General features: G+C 37.6%; 1 protein-coding gene and 1 long non-coding RNA gene across 4 annotated transcripts in view; one reads left to right on the forward strand and one right to left on the reverse strand.

Annotated features, from left to right (window-relative positions):
- The window catches only part of PTPRO (protein tyrosine phosphatase receptor type O), a 239564-nt gene that overhangs the window by 123899 nt on the left and 100105 nt on the right, over positions 1-15560 (reverse strand). The window lies entirely within an intron of this gene.
- On the forward strand, positions 7830-14817 carry LOC140616869 (uncharacterized). The gene is made up of 3 exons (XR_012017198.1): positions 7830-8058; positions 13264-13421; positions 14352-14817. It is a non-coding gene; the product is annotated as an uncharacterized lncRNA (long non-coding RNA).

The raw sequence follows: 15560 nt of genomic DNA on the forward strand, positions 1-15560 counted from the left end.
CCAGGCCTTTTCCATTAGCTTAAGCTTTGAGGAAACAAATCATAGAAGATTTACTGGAAGAATTTAATCATAGCTTATGATAATTCAATACAATATTTTCCAAATATATTGCTGCATAATTTATAATAAATATGATTATATATTTAGTACATAACAGTATGATTCTCTATTTCATTGGAATAAAAAATACCATTAATCTGATCTATTTGTGGAGTTGATTAATGTGTCTCCTTTGTCTATTCCCTTTAGCATTCAAAGTAAGAAAGAGATTTTAGTTATCAGGTAATTATAATTAAGTCCATACTAAGTGCTGTAATTAAAGAAAGAAAAGAATAACAATAGTAATAGCTGGCATATTTTAAGTGCCTAATATATCCTAGGATTTATTCTAGGTGCATTAGATTAATTATGCCTCATCCTTAAAACAACACTTAGAATTTATTATTATTATTATTATTATCAATAACTAGGAAGTAGAAGACTAGGAATTCAAATAGGAATAATCCAAACAATAATTCACAGTGCTTGCTTGGTGTTAGCTACAAGAGCATGATTGTGAAGAGGAGAGATGGTTTCAGACCTCAGGAGGATTAATTCTAATAAGCAATAACAGTGAAATACATCAAATATTATGATAAGAAAAATGTACTCCAATAACAAGAACACCTCACCTAGTGATGGTGAAGTTGGTGCCTAGACAATAAATAGGACTCAGCTGGCAAAGAAGCTGGAGTGGGGGGAATATTTCAGGAAAAAGGGGGCTGGAAACAGGGATAGAGGACAACACAGCACCTTCCAGGAACAGGAAGGGTCTTGAAGGTCATGACCAGGTATTTGAACATTACATCAGAGCTGAAGAAATGTTGTAAGCATGAGCTGGCCATAAGTAGATTTTCTTTTGAGAACAGAAGACCTGGTGGTGGTGTGGACCTGGGTTGGCAGAGAGTAGCACAAAGCAGGAGATCAATTAGAAGGCCCTGGTAATCACTGAAGCAAGACTGACTTGGCTTTGCAGATGAGAGGGATGAGGAGACATCTAGTAAGGGAGTAGTGGTTAGAGAGCCTGCAAGTGTTCAGAGTAGGAAGGAGCTTTAGACTATGTTGTAATCCATAATTGGTACAGACAAGGAAGCCCAAGGCTCAGAAGTGGGAAGGGGCCTGCCTAAGGCTATCTGGCTGGTTAGAGGAAGACAATTTTTTTTTTTTGAGTACAGTTGACACACAAGGCTACACTCATTTCAGGTGTACAATTTAGCGATTTGACAAGTTTATACATAATTCTGTGTTCACAAGTGTACCTGCCATCTGTCCATATTATGTTGCTATTGCATCAGTGACTGTATTCCTGATCTGTGCCTTCTATTCCTGTGACTTTTTCATTCTATAACTAATAGCCTGTATATCCCCTCCCTATTATGTCCAAATCTTCACCCCTTTCCTATCTGGCAATCATCAGGTCTCTGTATTTATAAGTCTGATTCTGCTTTTTGTTTGTTTATTAATTGTGTTTTTTTTTTAAGATTCCACTTGTGAGTGGAATCATATGATATTTGTTTGTTTGTTTGTTTAGATTTTATTTATTTATTCATAGAGGCAAAGGAGAAGCAGGCATCATACAGAGAGAGCCTGATGTGGGACTCGATCCAGGGTCTCCAGGATCACACCCTGGGCTGCAGGCGGCGCTAAACTGCTGCGCCACCAGGGCTGCCCGGTATTTGTCTTTCTTGAACTGACTTATTTCACTTGGCATAGTATCCTCTAGGTCCATTCATGTTGTCTCAAATGGCATGATCTCATCCTTTTTATGGTTGTGTGAATTGCTGTGTGTGTGTGTGTGTGTGTGTGTGTGTGCACATACATGGATTTATACGCACCACATTTTTCTTATCTGTTTGTCTATTGATGGATGCTTAGATTGCTTCTGTATCTTGGCTATCGTAAATAATGCTGCAGTAAACATAGGAATGCATATATCCTTTTGAATTACTGTTTTCATTTTTCTTGGGCAAACACCCAATAGTGGAGTTACTGGATCATATGGTATTTCTATTTTTAATTTTTTGAGGAACCTCCATACTGTTTTCCTCAATGGCTGTACCAATTTACATTCCTACCAACAGTGCACAGAGGGTTCCTTTTTATAAATCCTTACCAATACTTGTTATTTCTTGCCACTTTAATATTATTATTTACATTAAAATATTTCAACTTCCAAAACCTACCAAATCAATTAATTTTTTTTCTCGTTTTGCCATAGGAAAGCTGACTTAGGCTTTTTCTGCATGCTGTAGAGGTACATCAAATCTGGCTCTTAGGTGAGTGGTCAGAGTTGTGAGGCTATTATTGTAAACAAGTGAGAGTTTTCCAAGTGGCAATGAAGATTGCCTTCAGAGTTTATCATTTTTTTTATAACAAAATAATAAATTAAGAACAAACCCAAGAAATCGAGGTTCTTTTATTGCATTTAGTCACAAATATACTAAAAATATCATTATATCATAAAAGAAGTATCTTACATGGATATAACACTGTATAGAGTAGGGATTTTCAAACTTAAAAGGCATTTGAGTTCAGGTGGTCTGGGATGGGGCCCAAGATTCTGCATTTCTAACAAGCTCTCGGGAGGTGCTAATGTTGCTGGTCCACCGAACACTCTGTATAGAAAAGTCTTACTTTTCAGTTTTTATTCACTGGTAACAGGCATGAATAGTGAATCAGCAGGGTCAGGAGCCATCTAGGTTAAGCAGAACCTGAAAAGTCAGTCCCCCTGCCTGGGAGGCCTTTGCAGTGTGAAACAGAGACCTGAGTGGACAAGGCAATTCGCTGATCTTCCACTGAGAAACCACCTTCAGGAAAGGGTGATTCCCACCACTGGAGTGACACACAGATGAGTCCCAGAGGCTCTAACTGAAACAGGAGAAGCACTAGCCATGTGCCACCACAGCTGGCAAATCTCCTTGACACTCTCAGTGTCACTCTGGGAGCAGTAGTTTCTGCTTTATGTGCCTCAGTTCAAATCCTGTTACTTGACCTATATTAACCCAATAAAGATTTCGAGCCTTGAGTTTTACTCAGTTTTACATCTTAAGCTCCCATTTATGTCAACTTTATGTTTAGAATTATTCAAAGAGGCTAACAAGATAATATGCATAGAAACTGTTGCGTAGTAGGCTCTCAAAGCATTGGAGGAATGTATGTTTAAAAATCGTGTGAGGGAATCTTCAAGCCTTGGAACCGAATATTCTTTTTCTTTTTCTAGGTCTGGGAAATTCATAAGGCACTTGTGTATCGGGCAGTTCAATGTAATCCTTTACACACATCAGTAGTCTATCAAAGAGTCGGAAAAGAGTGGTGCACCCGTACGTTTCCAGGGATGCAGGGAGAGCGAATCAGATTTAGGTCTAGAGAAACAGAAACAGGTAAATTTGATGAATTCCATGTGGTGGAGGCAGAAAGCTCGGGCTTTAAGAACTAAATTAAAAATTATGGACAGAAAGACTTATAATTTGGCAAGAGCAAAATTCCTGTAAGGCGAAGTCACATCATCATTGTCAACACAGGCAGACAGGCTGAGGTAGCAAGGCAGGAGAGGAAGTGACTTAGCATCGGAAAACAGCCATTTCCCTGAGCTACTTCAGGCTGAGGGTTTCCAATACACAGGAGAGGAAAAGCTAGTAAATAAGCCATCATATAAAACTCCCCTATTGGCAGGGATGTTACTAAGTGCTCACTGCAGTTCAATAATTAGAGGCAATATCCTGAAAGCCAGGTACTGTCACAGGACTGTAGGAGACACAAGGTAAAAAAAAAAAAAAAAAAAAAAAAAAAAAAGGCAGCATTGCTCAGAGAACTTGCAAATACCACAAGGAATATAGGGGTATAAGCATGGATATAGGTAAGTAACACAAAATATGAATGGGGGCAGCCCTGGTGGCTCAGTGGTTTAGTGCTGCCTTCAGCCCAGGGCCTGATCCTGGAGACTCAGGATTGAGTCCCACATCAGGCTCACTGCATGGAGCTTGCTTCTCTCTCTGCCTGTGTCTCTGCCTCTCTCTCTCTCTCTCAGGAATAAATAAAATACATTTTTTTAAAAATGTGAATGAACAGTAAGAGCTGGAAGCTCAACCAGAGAATTATATTCAGCCGGAGGAATCAAAGAAGGTCTTGAACAGAAAGTAGTGCTTCCTTGAATCCTAAGTCATTACATTTCAAATTATAGGGCATCTTGGAAGTAATGTAGTCTGCTCCTTGGGCTGGTGAAAATGGTGAGGAAAGTTTGAGACAGTGTAAAGAATAGGAGTTTTTCAGATAAATTCAAAAGTTTCTTGCAGTGCTAGCATTTGGTACATGAGAATGGGAAACAAGGCAAAGGGTGAGATTAGAGCAAATGAAGACCAGCCTTGAATGCCAGGCTAAGAATTTGAACATTGTTGATAGGAAACCATTCAAACAAGTTTGATGAGAACCAACTGTTCAAGGTCTGCCTGTAAGTGCAGCCAGGTGGTGCCAAATCTCTATTCCTTACCACCATTTCTGCATAATCAGAAGGGGAAGATTGAATACACCAGACTATGACCCTGGATAGATCCTTTTACATACAACCCCATAAGGAACATTCCTAGTATTAGAAAACATCCTTTTTAACATACACTGTAACCAAGTTATATTGGGATGGACCAAGCAGAGAAAGTCTATATGCATGAAATATTTGGCACTACACTATGCTACAGGCTAAAGAAATGAGATAATTATCATGTTTCAGAGCAGTTCTATATTTTCCTACAGCATGGCTTCAGATTTGTAACTCTATTGTTACAGTTGCCACGAGTGAACACAATTTGGAATTTTTGAAAATTGAAATCCTCCTTTATCTCAATGAGGACAGAAGCAATTTTCACTTGTTTCTAAGAGGCAGCTCAACTGGTATTATACTTCAAAATAAAATAAATATTTCCTGAGAAGACCTTCATGAAATCTGTAATTTCTCTCTTATAAATCATAATCCTTTGGAAATGAACCTGACATAAAATACTGAATCGTGAGTTTCAAAAGAACCAGAAATCTAATACATCTATAATTGTCTTTTTTTGTTTGAAGACAATAAGCTGCAACCCACTCATGTAGCTGGCAAGTTAACTCTCAAAAATTTTGCTTCCTAGATTCTTCCTTTGTGGATAATAATAGTTACAAGGTATAGGTTTGTGGCAAATTCAAGAATCAATTGCTGGATGCATCCTTTAGGAATTTCACCAGGAATTCATTAACTGTATTAAATTTAGTAATTCTGTCATAGGGAGAGGAGAGGTGTTATCTTCTTCCTGTAGTTAATTCTGTGTCAGTGCTGTCTTGCTCATCCAAAGTGTCACCATCTTTCTTGATGGAGGTCAAGTGAGGTGCGGGAAGGCCAATGGTAAAATCAGTAGCATTTAAAGCTAAGGTGGCAAATTCCAGCTGAGCTTGCTATCTTGCCTTTCACTCACATTACTTTGTCTTTTTATTCTTCGCAAATGGGCTGGAATTGAGCAGTAAGAACCCGCTGTGATTTTTTTTTTTTATTTACTTAAGCACAATTTTGGATCTGAATGTTCATTCTTTTATGACATTTATACTTTCTACTGCCTTTCTCCCCTGAAATCCATTAACAAAGAGAAAAGCATGGCCATTTGTTATTATTCCATTTCACTTCCCATTAAGAGTTGTAGGGTAAAAAAAAAAAAAAAAGAGTTGTAGGGTAAGAACCAACCATCAGTCCATAAGGCTGGTTCTCTAACTAAAATCTTATGCTTTATGTGCAGCCTTCTGCTGAGGACTTGATGATGCATATGCTGAATACACGCTGCAAGAAGCAAATACCAAAGGAGTCACTGGAGGTTGGGCCTGGGTGTCAGCACGTGGGAAAGTCAGAGCCAAATGATGCATGGTTATTATGCCAAGCATGAGTACTGTGAGATCCTTGTGGGTGTTACTTTCTGGGGTGTTGTTATTGTTATTTCTGTTTTTTGGTGGTAAGAAAGAGAGAGAGAAAAAAAAAGGGAAGTGCCACTTAACCTGCTCTTTCCAAACTTGGTTTACACAGGGGTTCCCTTCCTTAATACTGCTTTCTGGTATATAGATGTCTTGGTGACACCTGAGGGGGTCTTTACTTACTTTGCTTTTGGTCCCCAGTTAAATCAAAGAGGGCTGAATGATTCTACCACTATTTTATCTATTTCAGTACTTGCTGCTTTGAGAACCTTGTGGGACCTCTTTGCCCCTCATTTCTTTGGTGGACGGGGGATAAGAATAGAATGTTTTGAATGTTATATAATATAGATAAAGCATATATATATAATATATATATATTTATTCTGCTTTGAATGTTATATAATATGGATAAAGCATATATTTTATATATATATATTATATTATATTATATTCTGCTTTCTTTATAATGCCCTTTACCCTGACCAGAAGACTTTAATTAGAGATATGGGCATATTCATAAAATTTAAGCCTCAAGTAACATAAAATTATATAATTTAAAATACAGGGGATCCCTGGGTGGCGCAGCGGTTTAGCGCCTGCCTCTGGCCCAGGGCGTGATCCTGGGGACCCAGGATCGAATCCTACATCGGGCTCCCGGTGCATGGAGCCTGCTTCTCCCTATGCCTGTGTCTCTGCCTCTCTCTCTCTCTTTCTGTGTGACTATCATAAATAAATAAAATTAAAAAAAATAAAATACAAAACCCCAAAGTTTAAGGATAAAGTTTCCTTTATCCTTCCTTTTCAAGTTGAAGAACACTAGAATAATCTACTGAGGAAGTGTACTGATCTCATGCATTGTTCTAGATAGGCTGACACCATATTTATGAGGCATTAGAGTGCCAGATGATTCACTATTTTAAAAACCTATGTGCTTAGTATTTTTATTAATATGCTACAAGTTCTACTTGACCAATATCAATTTCATAAGTGCTCTCTGTCCCAGATAAATAAATTCTTCTAAGTTGGATTTGGCTGATAGTTTTCAGTTGAGCTGTTTCTGTCCCTCCTATTTTGACATGTGGCTGAGTTTTGTTCCAGGCATGTCAAAAGCCTGCCCTTGGGAGATAAGGATTAATTTATTGAAGAAAACCTATAATGCAGAAACCAAGCAGAAATTTGCAAAACTTGTTGTTCATGTCATTTCAAGCTGGTTCATTTTAGTGAAGCATTTTTTTTTCCCTAAATGGAGATACCAAAGTTTATTTTGTGAAATAAAGAAAAGTCATGATTATCCATTTGTGTTCAGCATGTGATTAATTGTAAATTAGAACAGGGTGAGAGGAAATCCTTAGATATACTTCCATTTAGTATTAGCTTGAGCTATATGAAATCGCTAATATTCAACCAAATACATTTTTGAAACTAGACTCTTTAAAAATTAAAACAAAACAAAACAAAACAAAAAAACTTCAGCCCTTCTATTTGGGTACCTATATTTTGTCACATTCTATGGCTGGGTACTGTATTTATGGGGGCCTTAAGTCAGCCACTTAGCATAGCATATTGTGACATAGTAATAGGCCTGAACTGAAATTCAAAAATTCAAAAAAATGAAATTCAAATGATAAATAAAAAAATAATCAGTTCCATGAGTCTTATTATTTTAATAAAAGAAACAGATGATCATGATACCAAAATTATGTCAAATACCTAAGAAAACATTAACAACAAAGGGAAAAAAACTGTCATAAGTCTATCACCCTGAGGTAACCACTTGCTGACTCTCTAATTGTGCTATTGTTATTTAACAAAAATGAGATCATACTGCTTTATGACATGTTCTCCTGAATTAATATATAGGAAAATCTCTGCACACCAGTAAATATTTTCTGTTTACATTTATCTTAAGTGACTGTAGAGTATCCCACTTTTGAGTGTTTGAAACTTTATAGTGTTTGCCAATTACAGACACTATAGTGAAACAAGCTGTCTTAGGCGTTGTAATCATGACCTCTCAAAGAGTGGTCTGTAGAAGAATGCCAGTCTGAAACTATGTACTAATAATCTGTGACAAAGAAAGCACATCAATTGAGGGTAAGCACTGAAGTTGTTTGTGGCATAGGTGTGGTATGTCTGCTAACATGTAATACAAAAAAAATGGGGCTTGCATTTTATGTTTGCTTTAATGTAATTTTTCATACACTTATTTTTTTTAAAGATTTTATTTATTTATTCATGAGAGACACAGAGAGAGAGGCAGAGATATAGGCAGAGGGTGAAGCATACTCCCTGTGGGGAGCCCAATGCAGGACTCCATCCAGGACACAAGGATCATGACCTGAGCCAAAGGCAGATGCTTAACCATTGGGCCACCCAGGCATCTCTCATACACTTATTTTTGATGAAAGTATTGGTTTGTGTAGATTGGGGGCAGGGAAGGAGATAAGATAACCCTGGTCTTTTATCATAGTTCAAAAAACTGAAATCAATCTAGCTAATCTTACTAGAACTTCTTGGCTCAGAAATCATAATTTGAGCTAATGGCTGGTTGATAGGAATGTTTTCAATGATACAGCACTTAAGATTTGGGATTATAAGGGTTAGTATTCGGGAAAGAGGTATCATGCTATTCATGTTACTGAGCCATTTTTTTCTCACTAGGGCCTGGTTATTTCTTCTAACTAGTAAACCTGTTTATTTCCTGGTTTACTCCAAATCAGCCTTTCTCAGAAATTCTGAATCAGGAGAGAAGCAGTAGTGGTGATATAAAAGTAAGGAATATAAGGAAAAGAGAAAAATTGATAGAGGTAAAGAGGAATGATATGGAGAGATTGCCAAGAAGAAAAGAGGTGCTTTGCTAATTCATTTACTAAAAAACTACAGTCAACCTTAGCTGAAATTTCAAAAGAACAACAAATGCAAATCCCATGCAATGTAAAGCTGCATTGCTGTTAACATTAATAAATATATTTTTAAAGAATAACAAAATACTAACCAAACAGAATTGCATGCATCATGTCAGTTCAATTACACAAAAATTTTCATAGTTTTTCTTCACTTTAGTCTTTAAGATAGGAACAAAATTGTGTTTTGTAAAACTATCCCAAATCATATAAAATCATGTTTATGAGCCATTATTTGAATGGCTAAGTTTACATACTTGTGAAAGGTTTGTTATATTTTTGATGGTTACAATTACTTTTATTCTGTGATAGTTGAAGTCAAAAATCTCATTTCAATTTTCTAGCTACAAGTTATGATTATTTTTTTAAAGATTTATTTATTTATTTATTCTTGAGAAGCACAGAGAGAGAGGCAGAGACACAAGCAAAGGGAGAAGCAGGCTCCCTGCGGGAGCCCAATGCAGGACTCAGTCCCAGAACCCTGGGATCATGTCCTGTAAGTCAAAGGCAGACGCTCAACCACTGAGCCACCCAGGTGCCCCTACAAGTTATGATTATGGGGGATGCTCCGTATATGGTAGTGGTTGAATAAGCTGATCAGATCTTCGCGTATGGCAGGTGACTTAGAACCAAGGGACACTGGTTCCCCGGCTATCCAAAAGTAGTGCATGTCTATGAAATCTTTTGCAATCTGAAATAGCATAAGAAGAAGCAATTAGCAATAATTTATATGGAATTTTTTTAAGCATTCCCAGATCCCCAAAATAACCTTTCTTAGGCTTTTCTGATACCTCAAGACCCATCTTGCTAACGGATGCACAAAATAAATGGAGATAAAGTGCAGATGCTCACAGACACAGTTCAAAACTCTGTTGGTTTGATGCTAAGAGGCTGAGATGCTATGCTGAGTGTGGCTCTTGGGAAGGAAAGTTGGCAGGTCCCCTCTAGATAATTCGGAGTGTGCGCTTCCTCTATAGCAGAATGCTGCGAAACAAACACTGAATGCTATTTTTATGTTTCGGCTTTTTCTGTCAAAGTGAACATTCTCTTCAAATTTCTTTTGCTTAGTGAAAATGGATACTAATGTAGGTCTCTTGTAAAAGCAAAGTGACAAAACATGAACTTTTGAAAAGCAGAGGATACCAGTAATAGCTTTTATGTTTCTGCGAACAGTGCTTTATGCTCAAATGTATTTGCAGACCCCTTACAAAAGGTTTCCCCCTCTTCCAGGAAATATCGATCTTTGTTACTTTACTATTTACCTGAGAGAAAATAAAGCACTTGCCCTCAGTTGCTTTACCATTACTTATTGCCACCAAAATCAATTTACATTTAGTGTACTTTGTTGCTTCTGGATCAAAACCCCAATGGTGAATAGAGACCAACATGTATTTTGAAATTTGATGGAACATGGGAAATTCATGTATTTGAATACAAGATATTTCATCTGAGTCTATGTCTGTTTTCACCCGATAAGGCAGTAATTTTTAAATTGTTTGTGGTCTCTAGCAGTTATGCTAAAATTTGATAGGATTTATAATAGAAATAAAGGAAATAGTTCTGTGAGGGACATTTTTACTGAAGTGCTCATTTTCAAATAAGAAGCCATTGTACAAACTGGATAAAAAGAAGGACCCGTGGTATAGGAACACAGAAGGAATTCAGTGGCTTCCCTGGGACCCGAAGACCAGCTCTATATTCAGCAAATGGACAGAGAGTTGTGGAGGATTTTGAAACTTAATATACAGGACAACATTTAGTCTTGAAAAAAAATGTGCTCAAGATCACCACAAACATTAATTTAAACACGCTAGAGGGACACCTGGGTGGTTCAGTGGTTGAATGTCTGTCTTCGGCTCAGGTTGTGATCCCAGAGTCGTGGGATGGAGTCTCCCATCAGGCTCCTGTGGTGAGCCTGTTTCTCCCTCTGCCTATGTCTCTGCCTCTTTCTCTGTGCCTCTCATGAATAAATAAATGAAATCTTAAAAAAATAAAAAATGAACACATTAGAGGTGCTTGTGTGGTCACAGAACACATTGCCATGTGTTAATATGCAGCACTAATATGGAGAGAAACTGTACATGCTCCTCTAGGTTGAGAAAGCAGATTTGTTTCTATTTGTTTATTTATTTATTTTTTTAAATGAGTTCCTCCAGGGGCTTGAACTTACAACCTGGAGATCAAGATCTGGGCTGAGATCGAGTCAGATGCTCAACCAACTGAGCCACCCAGGTGCCCTGAGAAAGCAGGTTTAAAAGAAATGATTAAACACTAGCAAACAGTTATTGAAATAATATATGGGGTGATTCTGGGGAAGAATACAACCTCTCACCCAAAGTTTTTCTAATATTAATATCTTTTTCTAAAGTAAAAAGCCAAATTCCTTTGGAAATTATCTGAGTTGTAACAATATAGTAAAACCATGAGTTTCTTATTGTTTTTTTTTTCATTTGTTTTGATAGTTGCATCCATATAAGATCTATTTCAGGGATATCTGGATGGTGCAGTTGGTTAAGTGTCTTACTCTTGATTTTGGCTCAGATCAAAATCTCAGGGTTGTGATATGGAGTCCCAAATCAGGCTTCCTGCTTGGTGTAGAGTCTGCTTGAGATTCCCTCCCTCTCCTTCTTCCACTGCTCCTCTTCCTACTCATGAGCACACATGAGCTCTCTCTCTCTCAAATAAAACAAATACATAAAATACTTTTTAAAAAGATTTATTTGTTTATTTCAGAGAGAGAGAGAGAAAGCATGAGAGGGAGGGGCAGAGGAGGAGGGAGAGAGAATCTCCAACAGATTCCATGCTGAGTGGAGAGCCCCACATGGGGCTTGATCTCAGAACCTGAGATCACAACGTGAGCCAAAGCCAAGAGTCAGGAGCATAACCAACCAGGCCACCCAGGTGTCTCAAAATAAAAATATTTTTTAAAAAGGAAAAAAGACCTATTTTGAAGTCTATTGAAGCCAACATCAAAATACTGAGTAGTTTTAATAAACAAATGACTTTACTATTTCCATTTATTCTATGGAAATGCTGTCCTCAACAAAGCTAAATCTACTAGGATCATCAGAGAATCAGTTTTGGAATGGTCCCAGTATTAATGCATAACACCCACACACCACCCCACACACCATTGACTTGAAGAGGTTACACCTTAGTCCTTGCAGTAACACTTTAAAACCCTCTTTCTATACTTGTCTTCCTTGACTGCTCTGCAGAATGTGATGATTTTTTAAAAGATTTTATTTATTTATTTGATAGAGAGAAAAAGAGAGCGCACACGCAAGAGAGAGCGTGCACAAGCAGGGAGAGTGGCAAGCAGAGGGGGGAGAAGCAGGCTCCCTGTGAAGCAGGGACCCCGATGCAGGGCTCAATCCCAGGACCCTGGGATCATGACCTGAGCTGAATGCAGACACTTAACCTACTGAGCCACCCAGGAGCCCTGCAGAATGTGATTTTGTTTAGTGATCCTCCCTTGGCTTTTGTTACCAAACTTCAGATTTGGCTTCCACCTGCCCAGCCACTCCTCTATCTTCCTTACCTCCCCTTGCCATCCTCCTTTGCCTGTTTTTTTTTAAAATATTCAAGTCCTAAATTCTCATTTTTCTCTCCTGTTATCTCTGTAGGTGATCTCATCTGGGAGTGTGATTTAGTTACCAACTATCTGTGTGCCACACACTCTAGAATCTTACATTTTCTTTGAGCTCTAGACCTGTATATTTAACTGCCTCCCTGAAATACCTGCCCCTAAACCTAATTTTTATTTGGTATTCCCCTGTTTCAGAAAATGTCTCACCATCCATCTAGAAATGTATACTCTGGAAATGTGGGGTCACCTTCAACTTCTTTTCCCCTCATCATCTCTTACCAAATGTAAATTATCATGTCCTGAGGTTTTTGTTTCCTGAACATGTCTTGACTCTGCCCAAATTTCCTTCTCTTATTTTGCATGGATCTCTAGAGTGTATTCTCTTCTTACACTCTTCCAACTATTCTCTACACTGTATTCAGAAAATCTTTCCAATATATAAAACTGGTCATGTTGACTATTAACTCTGGGAAACAACTGAGGGCTGCTGAAGGGGAGGGGGTGAAAGGGGTAGGGTTACTTGGTGAATGACAGGAAGGAAGGCATGTGATTTGATGAGCACTGGGTGTTAGATGCAACTGATGAATTACTGAAAACTACATCTGAAACTAACGATGTACTAGATGTTGGCAAACTGAAACTAAAATAAAATAAAATTAAAAAAAAATCCCAACCTAGTCATATTGCTTTCTGCCTCAAATCCTTCAGAGAATTCCTATTACATCTATAATAAAGACAGAAATAACTTTATGTGGCCTGCCTTAGATGCCACAGTATTTTTTTTTAATTTTTATTTATTTATGATAGTCACAGAGAGAGAGAGGCAGAGACACAGGCAGAGGGAGAAGCAGGCTCCATGCACCGGGAGCCCGACGTGGGATTCGATCCCGGGTCTCCAGGATCGCGCCCCGGGCCAAAGGCAGGCGCCAAACTGCTGCGCCACCCAGGGATCCCTAGATGCCACGGTATTTTAACCTTGATTATTTTTCCAACTTCATCTCCTTTCACTTACCATCTTGCTTTCTGTACTCCAACAGGAATACTTTTGGTTTCTTAACTAGATTATTCTCCCTCCCACTTTGAGACTTGTGCATATGCTTTCTTCTCTTAGTGGTCTTCTGACTCCAGGGTCAGAAGACCACTTTGAATAATTTAATTTGAATAATTTATCCTCATCCATTCTTTAGTACAGAATATGTGTATACACTCATCATGTTGATCACAAATCCTAGTGCAGTGCTGGTACAAGGTAAGCACTCAAGAGATTTCTTTGAAATGGATGAATGGATGAACGAATGAGAGGTTTATGAGATTAAAATAAAAACTTGAAAAAATCTGAACTGACCTGTTCAGATGGTGTGTCAGATACTCTTCATTATCCTCAATATCCAATTTCTACAATAACCTCTGATTTTTAGTGGGTATATGAATGTGAAGAAGTAAGGTTGTGTGTGTGTATATATATATATATATATATATATATATATATATATATATATATATTATGGTTTTGGGTACTTCCTGGGGGTAGTGGAGGCCTGATAGTGCGTGGGGTGGGGATGGCGGTGGGGGGCAGGTTTCCAGTCTCGCCAAAAAGAGGTCCAGAAACAGGTCCCTATAAATGTTCGGGGCTTAGCCCTGGAAAAGCCCCGCCATGGAAGAAATAGGGCCCTTTGAACCCCAGGGACCAGACATACAATGAAACCCAAGCCCCAGCCTCAGGAACTGCGAGGCAATGCACCTTGGATATATATATATATATATGGTACAACAATATATGGTTATAGGACCAATTCCTACTTACTGAGGTGTAAGATAAAAGTGCAACTCTTAGAAAGTGTTCTTAAAGGAATGTGCTTTTTCTTTTTCTTTCTTTCTTTTTTTTTTTTTTTCAGTTATCTTCTTCCTTCTGGCTGAAATGTGGATGGAAATGCCAAAATTCCAGCATTTATCTTGGATCATGAGGTCCATTGGGAAAATAGAGGCTATGAATGGAGAAACGAGATCAAAGGAGTCTGTATTCCTGGCACCAGAAGGCACCATTCCAGTCTTAGATGAGCACACCTATATGAACAAGATGTAAACTTTCTGATTTGAAAAACTAGCACTTTGCATTTTCTGTGGCATTAAGTCAAACCTAAATCTAATTAGGTTTTTCTTAGAACCCTTGATTTTAAAAGACTTTTTTAATGATAATTTTAACTTATAGGAAAGCTACAAGCATAGCACAAAGGAATCCCAGAGACTGTTTACTCAAATTCACCAAATGTTAACATTTTGCATTTTGCTTTATTTGTTCTGTCTGTCCGTCTACCTCTTTATCTATTCATTCATATATATAATCTTACTATATAAAATTTTTATTATCCATTAATATATATATAATTTTATTATAAAATACATTTTTAAAAAACTTAAACCATTTGAAAGTAAGTTCCATAAATTATGACTGTACTTCTTAACATGTGCATATTTACCTATTAACAAAGACAATCTCTTATATCACCATAACATAGTTATCAAGTTTAGGATATTTAATATTAACACAATCCTATTATGTAAAACTCAGCCCATATTTCAGTTTCACCCATTGTCCCAATACTGTTTTCTATAGGAAGTTATTTTTCATGTCTAGAATCTTATTCAGAATCACACATGCATTTAGTCGTCATATCTTCATAGATTCCATGAATCTGGAACTAGGCACATAGACACCTGGAATAGACTACATTTCCCAGCTTTCCTTGCAGCAAGGTGTGTCATGTGACCAAATTCCATTTAAAGTTAGTAAGTTCAATGTAAGTATTGAGAAATTTCCTTAAAATATAAGCAGCATGAGCCCTTCATCTTTTCCTATCCTCTTCTCCACTTTAGTGCTTAGAATGTAGAGTGATGGCTAGAGCTTCATTTTGAACCAAAAATAGGTGGATCTTCTACTTGCTGAAGACAGCAAGTAGAAAGACGCAAGGTTTCTCGTCTTTGACGTTCTCACCTCGAAATACTCAGAATGTGTTTCAAAATTGAAAATTTTGTTTTAAAAGAAAACAAAAATGAAGAAGGAAAGCAGTTGCATAAAATAAATAAAATTTAACCTTAAAATATTC

This window comes from Canis lupus, chromosome 25 (assembly GCF_048164855.1).
Source record: "Canis lupus baileyi chromosome 25, mCanLup2.hap1, whole genome shotgun sequence".
NCBI lineage: Eukaryota > Metazoa > Chordata > Mammalia > Carnivora > Canidae > Canis > Canis lupus.